General features: G+C 45.1%; 1 protein-coding gene and 1 long non-coding RNA gene across 2 annotated transcripts in view; one reads left to right on the forward strand and one right to left on the reverse strand.

The window, feature by feature from the left end:
* Positions 1-18,211, forward strand: part of ADAMTS9 (ADAM metallopeptidase with thrombospondin type 1 motif 9) — a 1,221,593-nt gene that overhangs the window by 857,168 nt on the left and 346,214 nt on the right. The gene's annotated exons all lie outside the window — the stretch shown is intronic.
* LOC138566429 (uncharacterized) overlaps positions 1-18,211 on the reverse strand; it is a 195,538-nt gene that overhangs the window by 144,192 nt on the left and 33,135 nt on the right. The window lies entirely within an intron of this gene.

Here is an 18,211-nt window from a genome sequence, read left to right on the forward strand (position 1 = left end):
ATGCATGCACTTCTTCATTGACTTTCGGCCACAGGCATGGTTACCCACCCACATGCATTAGAATGCAGCGACTACTATGGCATAATTTGGTCTTGCTGTACACATACCGCTACCCCCCTGGCTTAAACACAACTCACAATCTTTGCATAAAGAAAAATGCATCAGCAAATTAATAATTAAAAGCTGAAATTCTTATATGATTTTGAGATATGTGTTTGTCAACAGCAAGCATGTTATTTCCAACAACAGTTGCCCAAATTGTATGGGCACCCAAAAGGGTCTAAAAACCAGTGTGCATTTGATTCATTTAGTGCACTCCTTAGATTCATAGAGGGTAGGACAACCCCCTTGTTATAGCTTAAACACAACTCACAACACCTCTTTCCATCAGAATGCAGCAACAACCTACGACAATATTTGGTCTTGCTGGTCACCTAACAACTCTTCCTTGCTATCACACATACTCCCCCTCTCCTAAACTCAACTCCCATCCATATGCTTGACTTCATGGAAAGCTTTTGGAGTCCACCCAGCCCTTATAACTCCTTATCCTGGCCAAATGCACACACACATTCTAGCCTTCACACAATTTTCACACACCTTGGACTTCGGTGCTCAAGGGCGTTCCCACCACAAGAGCATTTAGGCCATATTAATGGGCTAAAGGCGCTATATAAATGACTTCTGCTACTACTAATCCTCCAATATTCCCTTTTCTGCAGCCCCCAGACACTAATTAACCTGATTGTGCTTGTCGCATATCCTTAGACTGCCACCCAAATACTAATTTCTAATGGATTGTGTCTTCCCACGTATTTCTCATCTTTTATATACACTGATATCCTGTTTGCAGTCTCAAAGACATTTTGACAGTAGAGGGTGCTGTGCGACACTGAGTCGATGTCCCTCAATGGTATTAATCCCGTGCTTGGATATGATGTCGATGATGGTATAAATATCACACACTGCGCCCGTTGCCTTAGTTCTGTTTTTCCACATGTACAGCATGCTCTTGGAAAGGTTCGACTTGCTTCAGCAATTCTTTCTAGGTATTTCTTTGAATTCTTATGAGTATTTCTACTCCGAAAATAGGTTTTAAAAAGTGTGCAGACTGTGACTAGAAGATGTCGATCACATATCCGCACAGGATATGCCTCTGGTGACTCACTAAGGAGAAGGAAGTCATCGAGTGCGGCACCTGCCAGTCGATGACTACCAAGGACTTGAAATAGAGAAGGTAGAAAACCTGAGAGCCCTAAGAAACATTCCAAACACTCCAAGTGGTTGGAGTCTAGGAGCGATATGTGTCATTCTTCGTCCTCGTCTTCACAGAAAAGATCACAAAAGAGACGCTATCATACTTCGTCTTCCGACTCCTCGCACGACAAGAGACAGATACATTTCCCAGATAAGTCTGCCTCAACAGCCAATTGGGAAAAATTAAATCAGAAAATTATGGAAGTGTTTTTGAAGGCAGACCCTCCTGGTCCCTCGAAAGATCCAAAAAATGATAACGATCCCACCATGCCTTGAAAAGCCAGCAGGGAATCGAAGGCTTCGACCTACGCACCCACTAACCCGAGTCAGAAAACCTATGAGATGCCTACTCAAGTAGCCTCAACAGTGTCGACCACAGGGACAGCCTCTAAGCCAAAGGCTACAGTATGTTCATTATCAAAGGATTTATTTTATTTATTTATTGGGTATTTTTAAGATGACTATACAAGACACAAGGGGAAGGGAACAAGGGAGCAAATACACAATGAAATTCACAATCAATAAATAGAAACGGACAGCGGTACTACTATGCCTTGTGACATTCAGGGCATGCAAGTGCAGTGAAAGAAAAAAGGATAAGAAGGGGGTTATGTAGGAGTAAGTGCTATTAGGATCCCCTAGGGCAGGAAGTGCCAGAGGTGACCGTTGGGGAGGCAAAAGATAAGTGCATGGGCAGAGACATCCCAGGTGAAGAGGGAGGTCTAATGCCCAACAGGTAAGTGCAGTTCGGAGACAAACTACCCATCAGGTGGGTGTGGGCCAGGGGACAGTGCAGGGAATGTGCAGGCGGAGATTGTGCAGGAGGCCAGGACCCTATTGGACTCTTGATGGACCAGGCCGCCAATCTCAGCGACAATGGGGATGGTTAGCAAGGGAGGGGGAGCGGGAAGGAGGAGAAGAGAAAGGTCTTGAGATGTTTGTGGAACTTGGGGTGGTCCGGTCCAAGACAGAGAGAGGGAGGCTGTTCCATAGGAGGGAGCTAGCTGAGGAGAGAGATCTGCCTTGGAGAAGCGTTTGGTCAGCAGAGAGTTGGAGCTAGAAGATCGAAGGGATCTGGAAGGAGAGTATTTAGTGGAGAGAGTTGCAGGTAGCGTGGACCCAGGCCCCAGACAGCCTTGTGGATGATGCAAAGGGTCTTGAATTTGATCCTTGCAGCAAATGGGAGCGAGTGGAGAGATTTTAGAGCTGGAGAGATATGGTACCCCAGGGCTTGAGACCAAAGATAAGCCTCACAGCCCTATTCTGTATTAATTGAAAAGGACAGAGCGAAGAAAGAGGCAGATTGAGGAAGAGGCTGTTAAAGTAGTCTAGCCTGGAGAGGACCAGAGCTCTAGAGACATTGAGCTTCTGGCGGAAGGTGAGGAAGGTAAGAAAGGAAGGACTACACGTCAGACATTGATGTGAACCTCAAATCTAACTTGCAATTTTAAGCCGTAATCAAAGAAATACTTTTTCCAGTCTTTTGGATCCATCTTTGAGGAAGACGAGTACGATGGCGACATTGCACCCTTTGGGTATGAACGTTTTGGCAGGGAGCTGATTTCAGATCAATCTCATTTGGAGGACTTGGATACTTGCCTTAGAGAAGCCAGTAGTTTAGACACTTCCCCTGAAGTGGAATTCGCCACACCTGATATAACTGCTCATCCAAGTGCAGCATACAGGACAGTTATGAATAGGGTTAGTGAAGCTTTGGACTGGGGATGTCCTGCAAAGGACATTGTTCAAGATTGCCTCACGTACATCCTTGATAATGGCCCTCTAAAGGTGCCTGTGATGCCCTTTCATTCAGCTCTCAAGAATACCACCTTGGGGGAACGCCCAACACCACTCAATCTGTAAATAAGGAATTGGTGAGGAAATGTAGACCTTTATCTATTTACCCTGACTTCCTCTCCAGATACCATTCTCCAGAATGTTTGGTGCTACAGGTGGCTACCTCCACTACTGCCTTAGCGCAGCTGCTTACACAACCATCCCACCTGATGAGGATGACAAGAATTATGACATGTTAGTAAAACGGGTGTTCTCTGCTGGGAGCATGACCCTTAAGGCCATCAATGCATCTTGCGCATGGGTAAAATATACATTTACCCTGTGGAATGTAATTTCTAAGGCAGCAGATAACATACCAGATGGAGAGATAAGGGATGGTTTCAACAACATCATTAGTGATGGCAAAGAGACAGCTTGCTAATCACTTCAATTAGGTGTTGATGCTTCAGACTACTTTGGTCGTTCCATAGGCTCAAGTGCAGTCATCAGGAGGTTTGCATGGCTGCGCAATTCTGGATTTGCTCCTGACATCCAGTAGAGACTTTTAGACATTCCCTTTGATGGGTACAATCTTTTTGGATCAAAGTCTGCTGACCGTTTACAGTAGCTTCGGGCTTCTAAGGCAGCTGCAGAATCTTTCGGAGCAGACATCCTTTAGCCACAGCAGCAGCAGCGTCTGCCTTCCCAGGCTTGGAGAGGGTGTTCTTTTTGCTTCTACTCTTTTTTTGGAGAAGGAGGTAGAGTTCAGCCTGCCCAAAGAGGGCAAAGGAGATTTTCATGTGGCTCTAGGAGCCATGAAGGAAGGACCACTCACCTCCTTTCTACCATTTGCCACAGCCCTAAAACCTCTAAGCGTTTTGAGCACAGGACTCAGTTGGGAAGCAGGTTGACACAACATCTCAAGAGCCAGACCCTCTCCTTTTTTGCAGGAGATTCTCTCCCTGCTGGAGAAAGGTGACGTGTAAAGTATACCTGTAGCAGAGTGATTCCAAGGTTTGTACTCCACCTATTTTCTGGTTCCCGAGAAAGACTCAGGACTGCGACCCATCTTGGACCTGGGACGCTTGAACAAGGTCCGCAGGAAGGACAGATTCAAGATCGTCACTCTCTTGCAGTTCCTCGAGGCCTTTTGACTCCATGATTGGACGGTGTCACTCGATCTTCAGGATGATAACTTTCATGTGCCTATAAATCCCAAGCATATAAAGTACCTGATGTTTGCCACTGGCAGTTCTCACTATCAGTTTCGAGTACTGCCTTTTGGGCTAACCTGCACCCAGAGGGTCTTCACCAAGTTCATGGCGGTGGTGGCAGCGGATCTAAGGAAGGGAGGAATTCACATCTTTCCTAGCCTACACGATTGGCTGATCAGGCTCTGGAACATTTGAAAAAAGCACTTGTCACTCTCTCCACAAACTGGGCTTCAAGAAGTCCCAGGTGACACCTTCCCAAAAGCTACAATTCATTGGGTAGACTTAACTCAGGGAAGGCTTCTTGCAGATGGTGATGAGATTTCAAAATGTCTAACATCTACTGACGTTCGACTTTCTGAGGTTGCTGGGCCTAATGGCCTCCTGTATTTTCCTGGTGCCAGATGCCCGCCTAAGGATGAGGTCCATCCAGTGGGCTCTAAGATCCAAATGGTCACAGTTCTCTGGCAGGATGACAGACCTTCTTCAGGTCCCGAACAAGGCTGCACAGGATCTCATTTGGAGGGCCTGTATGGAGAATGTGATGAAAGGGGAACCTTTTTGGCAACCGTGGCCGGAGGTAACAGTGGTCACGGATTCTTCCCTCACGGGAGGGAGAGCTCATCAGAGCAATCTTACGATCAGCAGTCTTTGTTACCCTTTAGAATCCATACTACACATAAACCTTTTAGAGATGAGGGCCATCAGACTAACGCTGATGGCCTTTTTGCTGTCCATACTGGGGAAGAACATCCTGATAACGATGGACAACACAGTGGCCATGCATAACCTTAATTAGAGAGGAGGTGTAGGGTCACTATCACTGTGCAGGGAGGGTAATGCAGCTCTAGTTTTGGGCCCTGCAAAACAGAATCTCTTTATTGACTTTTCACTTAGCCAGAAAAAAGAACACGATGGCCGACGCTCTGAGCAGGTAGGGCACAGTCTTCCACGAGCTCCAGAAGTCCTTCTAGAGATCTTCGGCCTTTGGGGATACTCTCAAGTATCAACAGAAACATCCAGTATCAACAGAAATGCGACCTATTCTGCTCCAGGGAATGTACTCAGAGAGGAGTTCTGGGGGACGCGTTCATAGTGGAGTGGGAATTCCTACTCCTAGATTAATTCCCACCAGTCCCGGTCATTCCTCAGGTCATCAGGAGATTGAGCAAGTTCGGGAAATCCATGATTCTGATTGACCTGAAATCCATGATTCTGATTGGGCCAGAAGGACGTGGTACCTGAACCTTATAGACATGTTATTATGCCCTGCACTCCCTCTTCCCGAGAGAGTGGCCTAATGTCACATGACAGAGGCCTTCTTCTTCACCCAGAAATCAGAACTCTGAACCTTCACTTCTGGTTTCTGAAAAGTTAAGATGCAAAGATTGGGAACTCCCAGAAGACGTGATGGTGGTGTTGCTTTCGGCCAGAAGACCAGCAGCAAAAGCACTATATTGATGCCATTGGAATAGGTTTTGCTGCTTGTGTATAGCTAATGATATTGATTCTTCCACTTGTAATACACCTGCAGTGCTTTCTTTTTTGCTGCTCCTGGCCTACCAGGGGCTACAGATTGCTACTGTCAAGGGATACCTGGCAGCATTATCGATCTTTAAATGCACGCCAGAACAAAGCTCCTATTCTGAAATGCCCACTGTGATTCAGTTTCCCTAGGGACTAACAACTATTTTCCTACTCATCTCTTTCATGGTACCGGCTTGGGATCAGAACTTGGTACTAACATTTTTGATTGAAGCTCCATTTAAACCTCTCAATTCCTGTCCACTCAAGTTATTATCTTTCAAAACAATCTGTCTAGTACTGATCACTTCTGCTTGCAGAGTGAGTGAGATACAAGTTCTATCAAGTAAACCTCCTTTCACTATATTTTCAAGGGAGAAGGTAGTTTTGCAGGTTCGTCCCTCATTCCTAAGGAGGTGTCCGAATTCCACCTGACACAAAACATTATCTAGCATTTTATCCACCACCTCATTCTGCCAAAAAGGAAGAGAGGCTGCATAGACTTGACCCTAAAAGGGGCTCTAAGTTTTTACATTTCCACGTTGACCAACGTTAGACAAGATTATCAACTTTTTGTTGGTTATAAGGGAAACAGACTAGGACAGGCCATGACTAAACAAACTTTGTGACGTTGGATCATTCAGTGTATTTTCAAATGTTATTCTATAGCTGGGAAAGTGTCCCTGAAAATCTAAGAGCACATTCCACCAGAGGAGTGGCAACCACTTCGGCACTGCAAGGAGGTATACCAGTGCAGGACATAAGTAATGCTGCAACTTAGTCTTCGATACACACTTTTTCAAAACATTACTGTCTGGACACCTTATTGGGGCAGGATGCTAGGTTTGGGAAAGCTGTTTTGCACAATATGAACTAGTAAGAAAAATAAAAATGCACTGGACCCACCTCCTCCTTCTAAGAAACTGCTATCGGAGTCTATCAAAGTTGAGGAATCCGTGGGAGGACACAATCCATTAGAAGAACAAATTACTTACCGCTCATAATGCTCTTACTACTGGATGTTCCTCTCACAGATTCCTCATCGGCCTCCCAGCCTGCCCCTCTGACTGTGGGTGAATTTTTTAAATACACTTCTCTATTTCAAAACCAATGCAGGTTTTCGTAATCCTCAAGTCGGCTATGCAGAAAGAGGGAAAAACTAGAGCTGAGGCAACAGGTGCAGTTGGTGTTATTTATACCATAATCAACATCACGTTCGAGCACAGGGATGGATACCATTGAGGGACATTGACTCAATGCCGCACAGCACCCTTTGCTGTCAAGAATGTTTCAGAGACTGCAACCAGAATATCAGTATATATCAAAGATGAGGAACATCCTGTAGAAAGAACATTACCTGGGGTAAGTCCTTTGTTCTTCTACTTTCAGATAGACATTTTATATTGTGCTCTCCAGAGTCTAGGTTTTCTGCATCCACCCAAAGATCCATTCTTCTTCTGAAAAGCAAACAGTAATGTCTTTACTGCTAGTAAAAGACTCATTCTTTTCTAATCCTAGGCACTGATTTATTTGCAGCCACTCAGAACCTAATTCTTATGTTGCCTTTAAAATAGCAATTCTTCCTCCGCTAGCCAGTGTGACAAAGTCCCCTGCCTATGTCTTGGGGTAGAGTATGGCGTATTCACGGGATCTGGGTGCTGTGTGATTCTGTGGCTTCAGATGGTGTGCCACAGGCTTACCCACCATGATCCTAACCTTTGTTGGGGGACTGCCACATGGGACTTGTCATTCACCATTCTTTAATAGGATTCTGTTGTTGGTAAAACCTAAGCATGTTCTGCAGTTTGCGCGGTTTGGTTGGTCGGAAGAAGGAGTCAGACACTTAGAGGACATTCTGTACTCTCGTTATTAAAATGAAAGAATAAGACCTATCTCTCCTGATGGCTAAAGGGAATGCCCTACCTATCTAAAGAAACTAAAGGTGCTTGTCAGATGTCAGGAAGTCCAAAGTAAATATGTCCTCTGCCCTAACTATCCCTATCTGGCCCTGCCACTAAATATAACTAAAGTAAATAGGCCAAGAGAATGTTTCTTCTTTCCTTGGTGTTTTCTTCGCTTTGGATAGTCCTTTTATATAAAGGTTAACTTTTGCATTATATATTTCTTAGTGTAATCTTGTTTGATCGCCTTTCTTATCAACTGTTTTAGTTCCTCAAAATAAGCCTTGTATCGTGTGCTTTCTGTAGTTCTCTCTTTGTAGTACTTTTCCGTACAATAATTCCTCACACTCCTGTCCCCACATATATGCATATATGCTCTTCGCAGTCTATTTGCTTAGCTTCTCAGGCTTTCTTTGCCATTGATACTCTCTCTGAGGCTCACTGTTCATTTATCCTGTTCAATTTTGAGTCGTGTCTCCTCTTTCTCATTATATGTCTCAGCGTTACACTTTCTCCAGGCTTCAACTACTTTCCCTACTGGGTTGCAATTCGTTCTCTTAGATTTTTACAGTTTGAATCATTCAACTTTCTGGTTATTCTTTCATCCTTAGGACTGGGGCGAGTTCCTTACCGCAGATAATGACTCCTTAGCAACCTCCTGTTGTTCCAAATTCCCCCGATACCTCTTATGTGGGCAATGGTTGCAGGGCTCGGCTCTCGCTCGGGTACTGCTTCCCACTCTCTTCACTTTCCTGTTCCTGGTTCCTCGTTGGACGTCTGATGTCTGCAGACGCAGAGGCTCGGAAGGCCTTCAGACTTCCTATGGCAGTAGTGTCGGCTCTATTATTCAGGCAACCTGCCCACCCCTCTGCATGCGTGGTCATGCCACTACCAGGTATCTCTTCCTTTTCCTTTTGTTCATACTGCTTCCTTTGCAGTCCAGCAGACCAGGGTGACGGCATCTCACACTCTGCTGCTCTGGTTCTTGGAAACTCGCAGGCTCTGCGATCTTCTTGGACTCCACCTCCACAAGGCGTGAGGAGGTCAGAGGGCTTCCACTGCGATAGCTCTCTCCATCTGCTCTGACTCAACGCAGTTAAATACATGCCTGATTGACGAGACATTTTCCTTATTTTCACTTTACATTGTCTTTAGCCAAACATGAAGTAGCTATAGTATGCTTCATAGAAGATAGTCCCATATATGTGGCTATGGTAGTTGCCTTAGGGAGTTCCTCACAGGAATGGGAGTCCTTGTCCCCAAAACGTGATCACTCCCGGTGAGATCCCATTTAGCCTCAACCCCATGTCTTGCAGAGCTCCCTAGTCTCACCGGAGAGTTTCCCCCTTGGGAAGAAGGGTCCAATACCTGTGATTCATCACACTGGATTGTGAAATCTCTCATAATCAGAACCCATAATTACAAACTCTGCTTATGAGTATTCCAGAGTGAGTGGAAGTCTTCTCGACGGCTTCCGCAGCTGTCCAGTGAGGCTGTGAAAGAGGCAGGAAAACCTTCATGTGGGTGGTTTGCTCCATACTTGGAATAAAGAATGCTGCAAATCCATATGATGGCTACGCCTCCAGTGGGATTGGACCATGTTGCTGCACTGTGTGGCATCAATGGCCCATAGCTAAAGTAAGTCACTCTTATTATACCAGTCACACAGGAAACCCAATGTATGCTATAGCTGGTCCTGTTAGGAAGGAGGGCATCCCAAGGAAAGGGCCATTTCCTCAAGATGTGGGAGATTGTATTTGGGGAGTAAGGGATGAGTGGAGATAGAGGAAAGAGGCCTTTAAGGCCGAGGAGAGAGACTAAAGAAAGGTGACAAGAAAGACGAGGAGTGGTGGCAAGAAGGAAGGAATTGAGAAGGATGTTGGAGGCAACCTCAGTGCAACAAAGAAGCTATTAAAGGAGGTTTGAGATTTCCAGCTGGCAGGAGGGAGAGTGTTGCACAAGGAAGGAGGACCATCAGAGAGAGATTGGAGGAGGAGCCCAAAAGGGATTCAAGGAGATGAGTGGAGGAGGCTGATCAAGTAGGCCAAACACCTGTGAGGAGTGAGTTGAGGTGAGTGGAGTTACGAGCATCTGGCGAGGCACCAAAGAGATAAAGGAGGAGGTGGAGGAAAAGGAGAGGAAAGGAGATGGGTACAGATGGAGTATGAGAGCTCCACTTAGGCACAAGCCTGTTTGGAATTATTAAGGAGGTAGACAAAAGCGGGTGGATGGGGAGTAGAGTCCGGACCCCTCTTCAGGGAGTTTGCCATATTATTCCAGTCAAGCCTGCCACTGACATGTGCTTAACATCCTTCTGGGGTTTTGTTCATTGATATATACTCCTTGAAATGGTTTTTGCACAGGTTCTTCATGCAAGAGTCCATCAGCCACTCGAGACCCAGGAGAGGAGGGTTCAACCTGGAAACAATGTTGAGAAGCAGAGGATCTGAAACCACACGCATCCAGAGACCAGGAATAAGTATAGCATCAGAAACCTTGAGATATCTTGGGATGTGAACCTGGAGTATAACCCACTACTGAGCACCAGGAGTGAATATTCAGGAGAGGCCACCCTGTTGTTGCATTGTACTTCACTTAGTTGGCCCGCTTGTGTAACAATATCTCAACAATTCTGTACTGTTTAAAACGTAAACCTCTGTGTCTGCCTCACATTCGCCCTACTGACACCAGGCACTAATCATTCAGCTTCATCTCAGTCTGACATACATTTGTGTTCTTCCCAAGATACCCTGAATATCAATTTCTCTGCTACTGCAAAACACATTCCCCTACTGCCCCCAGGTAAACATTTTCTTGCTGCCACCAAGAATTGCATTTGTTTGCTGCATAGTTCATCTACAGATACCCGGATTATCAGTATTTGCTTAACAAATACGCAAGTGCAACAAAGATGCTTATTATTATGTTGCCGAAAGAGGCTCATTCACATATTTTTTATTATTTTTATTTTATTTTTTAAAACTCAGACCAAGTTCGAGAGCAGTGTGAGTGTGGGAAGCCAGCGTTTGGGCTGGCAACCTTTAACAGTAGCACAGTACTGTGAGTTGAGGTATGCATGTCGGTATGCGCTTCCACTGGGATTTATTCTTGGTCAGGTGTTGTTGAAAAAGCCATGCTTTGAGAGATTTGCAAAATTGGAGATTTGTTGGGGCATTCCAAGCTGATACCGAGATCGAGTTCCAGCGGGTGGGTGCATGACAACAGATGGGTTGTTTGCGGGTCTTATTTGCGGGTCGAGTTGTGATTAAAACTGGTTAGTTGATTTGCTGTGCAAAAAGCGTATGCCAGCAGATATGTGGAGCTTAGCTGCCAGGTACACTGGTGTGCCAGTCATGACTACTTTGTAGGTGATACATACAGTCTTGAACAGTATCCTGGCCTGGCGAAGAAACTAATGTAGTTTGTGTAGAACCGAGGTGATTCGGTTAAATGTCCATGCACCCGTAAAAAGACGTGCTGCTCCGTGATTGGCTGCTTTTAGGGGAGTCAAGTGAGCAGCTGGGAGCCCCATCAGGAGACCATTTCCCCATCGATGTGTAACACCACAGGTGCCTGCACTACACTCTGAAAGTCCTGCGGCGGGGTGAAGGATTCGATTTTACAACGGGTGGAGATTTGGAGACAGGCTGTTTAGCCCTTCTTGGCTATGTGTTTCTGGAAGGACAGGCTGCTGTCAATGGTGAAGTCTACGTTTTACCAGGACTTGTTGATCAACTCCTTCGAGGCGCATAGCATTGAGCCATTTTTGGACAAGTAGTCCAAGACGGTATGATGGCTAGGTAATCACTGAGACTGTTGTCCTGTGGGCTTTTTATTCTCATGTGCAACTGAATATTGTCCATGTATTGGTGTATAGCTATATTGGGATCTTTGAGGAGAATGCCCAGGAACTCCATGTAACGATTTAAAAGGATTGGTGCGAGGATAGAGCCTTGAGGGACTCAGCAGGAAACTGGGAGTTGGTTATAAAACAACAAATTCATCTGGCCGACCTGGTGTCTGACTGAGAAGTAGGATGTAAACCCAGTCAGGATAGTGCCAGGGAATCCCATTCTGTCAGCAAGGAGGGAGAGGAGGATATGGTGTTCGATGGTGTTGAATGCAGCTGAGAGGCCAAGGAGGACGAGGAGGCATGATTTGCCCTTATTCATGATTTGGAGGGCATCATTCACTACCTGTATGGTGGCTGCCATGATGCTAAACTTGGGGCCGAATGGTGATTGATATTCATTCAGGAGGCAAAGTTATTCCATTTTGGCGAGTAGTTTTGTAACATCTACTTTTTCCAAGATTTTGCCAATAACCTGGAGGTTCCTAATGGGGCCAGTAGTTAGCAAGGATGCCTAGGGTTGGCTTTTTCAAAAGAGGTCCTTTGAGACCAGTCTTGAAGGTGTCCTGTAATGGCCCTTTTGTGTGGGCGGCACTAATGATGCTGAGATGCATGTTGAGTGCCGAGCCCATCAATTGTTTAATGATAAAGGCCGGGGTGATCTCGTCAGAGTAGGAAGTAGGCTTGAGGGAGGCAATCATTTTAGGAGTTCTGGTGAAGAGAGCGGAGAGAATTCAGTCCAGAGGGACAGTGTGCGTGCTGAGTTACAGGGGGCGCTAATGCTGTGGGATCTTTATTCAATGATCTCTCCGATTTTGTTGATTTATTTAGAAAAAAGTTGATTCTGTCACATTTTCCCAGAGTTGCTACTACCTCAGGGTTGGGTGAGGGTTTGGTACAATGCTTTAGTATTGTTTGGTACAATGCTTTAGTATTTCAAGGAGGGCTTTGCTCTTGTTATAGGCTGCCGCAATGGTGGTGGAATATTAAGTAGCTTTGGCCTCGGTAATCCAAATTCTACGTTTGGTGCAGAGAGATTTCAAGTTGGTGAGGTGTCCAGGCTTGCAGTTTATGTGGCACCATGTGGTGGAAGCTGATGGCAGGAGGAAGAGGGGGACTGGGGCACAAGGCAGCAGAGAAGGGCTGAAGGTGAGGTTCAGGGGCTGCAAAATGATCCAGGGTTGGCAGCGGAACAACATAGTGAATGCAAGCTTGTCCCTGCAGATAATGCCCACAGTGACTTCTAATACATGAGAGGAGGTAAGTGCCCTGTAATATTACATCAATGGGGGTGGGGGAGGCTGATGGAGGTTGGGGAGTTGTCCCCAAGAAGAATAGATCACAGAGAAGATGTGCTGAGGATACAATGTACAGGGTGACAGCCTGTTTAATCTGGGCTCAATCGCAAGACTGTTCCCTTCAATGAGCAGGACTCTGGGCCAAGTGCACGTTTGCTGTGCCAGCTCCAGGGCAGGTCATGGACGGGTGCACAAGGAGAAGCAGGCACCGTTACTGAGAAGAGCATGCAGGACATACTGCTGTAGAGTGAACTGAACCTGAGTGAGGCTGCATGGTGGAGCCCTAGAGCTGCCCCCTGCTATGACACTTCAGGCTTAACCCACGATAGTGGCTGGGCTGTTCTAGCCCTGCTGGTTCGAGATTGCTGGTTGAGTAGAATGATTAGGGAAAACATAACACCTGAATGCGTTTTGGGGGAAGGGGCATACATCTGGAAAGGAAGTGGAAACATTTTGCATGCACCAATTACACAAACCTAGGCTAATTGTGAAGCAGACCAACAAATGTGAACTCTAATTAGAACAAATAGTCCTCAATACAACATATAAAAAGCGGCAAAATCCAATATGCTCTGGGGTAGTTATTACAGAATTCCAGAGTTGGTGTTGTAGTGGTACGAGAGTTGATGTTGCGTAGTAGGAGAAGCAGAAAAAACAGCAGAAGAGGACATGAGGCAGTCGAGCCAAAGAGGCCACAGTGAGATGAAGCTAAGAACAGGAGCTGGTCAGCCGAAATAGACATCTCTGCGAGAACGAGAGAGGTGTAAGACTGTCAGGAGAGAATAGAAAAGGAGCCTACTAAGGTCTTGAACCAGCAGCTGGCATAAGCCAGAGGATACTGAATAGAATGAGGAAGATAGTATCCTGCTGGGAGATACTGGCGGTAAATTCAAAGTCATTAGAGCTAACAAGAAGGTTGCAACAGTGAGAAACTAAGAACCACCTTTGACTAAGCCTAGGAACAGGGCCTTTGGCTGGCGTGTTATAATGACTGAAATCTGAAAATAGAGCCAAGTGGGCACAGGGGGAGAATCCTACACAAGAAGGCCCCTGGGGCAAGGAGGGTGGGGGTAGAAACTGCAGTCTTTCCCTGGTAAGAGTGTAAGGATACCCATAGTGATGGAGGGCAAGAGGCCTTGATAAATGAGGAAAAAGGAACCCTTCTTGAACACTAGAGGCCAACTACACATAACCTAAAGTCTTCCAAGGGATTGCATCTTTTTGAAAGGGTGTTTCATTCAGGGAGACTGCACCATCATAAAATGCTCACCAAAGTTATATCTATATTGGACTCCTACTTTTCTTCCATTTGGCCCTCTTTTTATAGCAGTGTTTTGTTATACTTTTATTGTACATTGTTTTGTTGAGACACTACGTGGGCGCATCATAGCACTTTAAAATAATAATACATTTACATTACTCAGTCAAGCATAGAAATATTTGTTAACCTAGAGCACTAATGATCATGAATTTAAAAAAAATACCTGACTCTGTGAAAGCAGTTCCCTCTAATAAACATATGGCATGGCAGCCATTGCAGTCTTTGGATTATGCCAACACTTTTCTTTATAATTTTCACAACAGTAAGGCAACAAAACCTTTAACTGCATAACTAGGACTACACGTCCCATGATTGCATATCCCAAAAGACCTCCTCTGGCCCCACCACCAAATTGCAATATAAAGGTCAACCATTTCCTCTCAACATGTCCTCTTGTATTGATGCGGTTCAGGCAAGTGTTATCCTTTCACTTTAAATATAATAGTGTGCAGGGATAAAATAACTAATTAGAAACTACCAGTTCCTAAAGAAACAAGGTTTTCGGGACTGCATCTCCTAGATTCATCATGTTTGGAAATACAAAATCCCAGAGGCGTTGCTAGGGGGGGGGGCTAAGGAGGCTATAGCCCCTGGTCTTTTGGTTGTAGCCCCGGATAGAATTTCAGGAGCTACAACCAAAAGGCTAGCTAGCCCCGAGTCCCGACAGTCCCGACATTAGCGTAGCCCCGGGTCTTTTCCAGACCTAGCAACACCCCTGCAAAATCCTCAGTTGATTCTGGAGTTAGAGATTGGGGAAAGACACGCTAGGGTGAAACACTAGCACATCTAGAGAGACCCCTTAGCCAACAGGTGCGGAACCTCAAAGGGACAAATCTAACTTATAACAAACCCTCCCCGGCAGCAGGGCTTGTGAAGGAAAATGATTTACTCCACTGCACCGGCAGCATTTAAAGATAGAAATACTTCCCTTCCACTCACCAAAGGTAAACCGATTTTTGCATAGGTAGGAACTGTGAGGAGCCAGGAAGGAGAATGGTATTCATGTTTTTGGTTATAGACTTATTAAATAATAAAGGGGCTGGAAAATGCCTCACTATCCGTAATCTAGCAGGTATTTACCTACCGCAACCTAAACTAAGGGTCTGCCCTGTGTCAAAATGTATAATACAAAAATGCTCTGGGTCCGAAATCCTATCCTAGCCCGCACATTCTAAAAGTAACTCTGAGGTGTAAAAGATAATGGGCCTCATTATGAGCCTGGCAGTAACCCTACAGGTGCTACCGGCAGGTTGCTGCCAGACTCGTAAGATTTTACCACCGCCTGATTTACCGGTGCCAACAGGACATTACAAGTCCGGCGGCCCGAGATGTATTTACATTTTGATATTTACACAGCTGTATGTATTCTCAAACAGGAAGTGGAACTCTGTATTTCCACTTTATTTTGATCAATGTCTTATAAATAAAGGTGTTTGTGACATCTTATAGGCAGTTGGCGGTAACAACTGACCATTTAACGCACATAAACAATATCGAGATATATTTTGTATATCGCCATTCAGCCCAAAAATATTGAGATATGACATATGATCCATATCGCCCAACCCTAGGCATGCCATTCAGAAGAAAGGACCGGATGGTGGTATGGACTGTGTGTGATGTAATGACTACTTCTCTGCAGGAGTACATTGATGAGTAGTGGCTACAGGGTAGTGAGCACCACACTACTACTAAACCAGCAGTGATACAAATCATAAGGGTAAAACAGACAAGCCCAATGGGTATAACTCCTTTGCCTTTTGTGGTAACATGGCACAAGGGCAAGAGGGGTGTGAATTGATAGCAGCAAACCAATCAGCAATAGTGCATAGAATCCAGAATAAAAGAATGTTAAATCGAAGATCTATACAAGTATATTTATATACTTTAATAAACAAAACAAAAATCAAAAAACTAGATTAAAATAGCAAAATTCTACTCCTGTGGAGAGAACACAAAAATGCATAACTTGTATAGAATAGCACTTTGGGTACTTGAGCAGGGGTGATCAAGGAAGCAATTACAGAAACAGAAACATCACCGTTCAAAGGATATGTCTTCCAAGAAAAAGGCAGATGTTGACTTAAACATCAATATGGTCCTAAATGTGGACCCTGGGGACAGGGTCTCTACACAGTAGTTTATTGACCTTTGGCTCAACTGCATTGCGTCAAGCTTCTAGTAGCTTCCTGAGGTGGTGATTCAGTGTTGGGTTGTTGAGCTGGTCAACTGGGTCCAAAACGCTGTGCAGTCTAAGTAGTGACAGCATGTGGCACGAAGAAGCTTGGGACAGGCAGGGGATCTAGGGTCGGTGTAGCTCACAAGCGGTTCAATGTGGGAATTCGAGCCCAGCGCTGTTCATTATCTTCTAGGTTGCTGGGAGACCGAATCCAGCATCTCAGCGACAAGCCATGTCCTTTGATTGCACTCCCATTCCAGGGAGCTTGGCTGGTGCCTACAGGAGATCCTTCACGTCCATTGAACAGGGACCTTGCTCCAGTGCAGCCAACAGTGAGGTCTTGGTCCAACAGCAGTCCTCCACTGTTCCCCGAAGATGGTTAGGGGGATAGATCTCATCTGCCTTGGAAGCCATCTGTCTTCACCTCTATAGCAAAGGAATTTGGAATGGACTTCACAACCCAACAGAGGACCAAATGAATATCCTCCTACTTATGATGGTCCAAAGATTAATTGGTGTACTAGAGTTTGTGCAAAACACTGATTGGCAAAATGTAAAGTCTAGACCTTCCTTATAAAGGTATAAGGTAAGAGGGGATTGGACAGACGTGAGTCTGCTGTAAGGGGTAACATCCATATCACTGTAACAAGTGGCCCTTACCTTTCTGCATCAAACCCAGTTCCACAGGACAGCAAGTTAAAAGGGCCCTACAGAAAAGTAAGTTGCTGGTACCCTTCCTCAAGTCCACTTCATTCTCACTGGCTACCTAATTTAGCCCCCTTCCTAAACCTGCACTTCAAAGGTCCTTTTGGAGTGGAAAACCCTGGTGTGAGGCTGGTCTTTTTTGTGTGAGTGCTCATTTAAAATCAGGGTTCCTAGGAGATTTTCTGGCGAGAGCCCCATGCTTGGGGGGAGGTGTTACCCTTCCTCCTGGGATATCAAAGGAAGACAGCATCCTGCCTATTGTCTCACAGGCAGCAGTGCAGACAGCTAGGTTACCATATAGACACGTAGCCCTGACCCGGCTAGTCTGAGCTCACCGAACAGATACTTGTATGATATTAAATGTATGTGGCTTTAATAATTGTGTGCTCTTATCATTCACCATACTATAACCAGACATTGTTATAGCTAACACTGCCACCAGATGGATAGTACCAATTATTATATTTTAGAACAGAGGTGCAGAAGTAAAAAAAAAATGCCACCTCTGGCTGCAGTGACTTTGGGCCACAGCAGCTGTAAGAAGTGCACATTTGATCTTTGAACCTGCTTTGTTCCACTAAAGAGCATGTGCTGCATTTGTCAGGGGACGGGTGCAGCAAGGGCACATGCATGCACTAGCTTTCCGCATGCAGTTTTATGACAGGGGTTTCTGAATATCAGGCTCCCGCTTAAGAAACAGAATTACAGGCGTCCTTTTAATAAAAATCAAAAAATGTCACGGCTGTCACACCCTCGCCAAATGGCTATCCGTCAGTGTGTGCTTGTATAAGGGTCTGTGTGTTTGCATTTAGACTTCACTTGCCTAGTGAAGAGCGTTACAGGTGTAATACTATGAAATCGTAAATAGTGTGTCGAATGTTAACTCTGTATTTGCTGTTTGCACCCGCACTCAGATTTGGGTGCTTTGAGAAAACAGTCCTCAGAAACTTTTTTTAAGTGCCTGTGTTCTTAACATGCTCTTTTTTAATTAGCTAAACTAAGTACACATTTAACGGTGTGAAGGACTTTACAGAATTTCAGTCAGTATTTGCATATGCTAATATATGAAAATGCCACACCTCTTTTGCTCACATTTCTTTATGGATACTGTTGTTCACATAACTCTTAAGGTGATTATTTAGACTGCACCTGTTTGCATCACCTGTACAGGTACTGTTTATTCAATCGG

The sequence above is a fragment of the Ambystoma mexicanum genome, chromosome 2p (assembly GCF_040938575.1).
Source record: "Ambystoma mexicanum isolate Mex_15411 chromosome 2p, UKY_AmexF1_1, whole genome shotgun sequence".
Taxonomy (NCBI): domain Eukaryota; kingdom Metazoa; phylum Chordata; class Amphibia; order Caudata; family Ambystomatidae; genus Ambystoma; species Ambystoma mexicanum.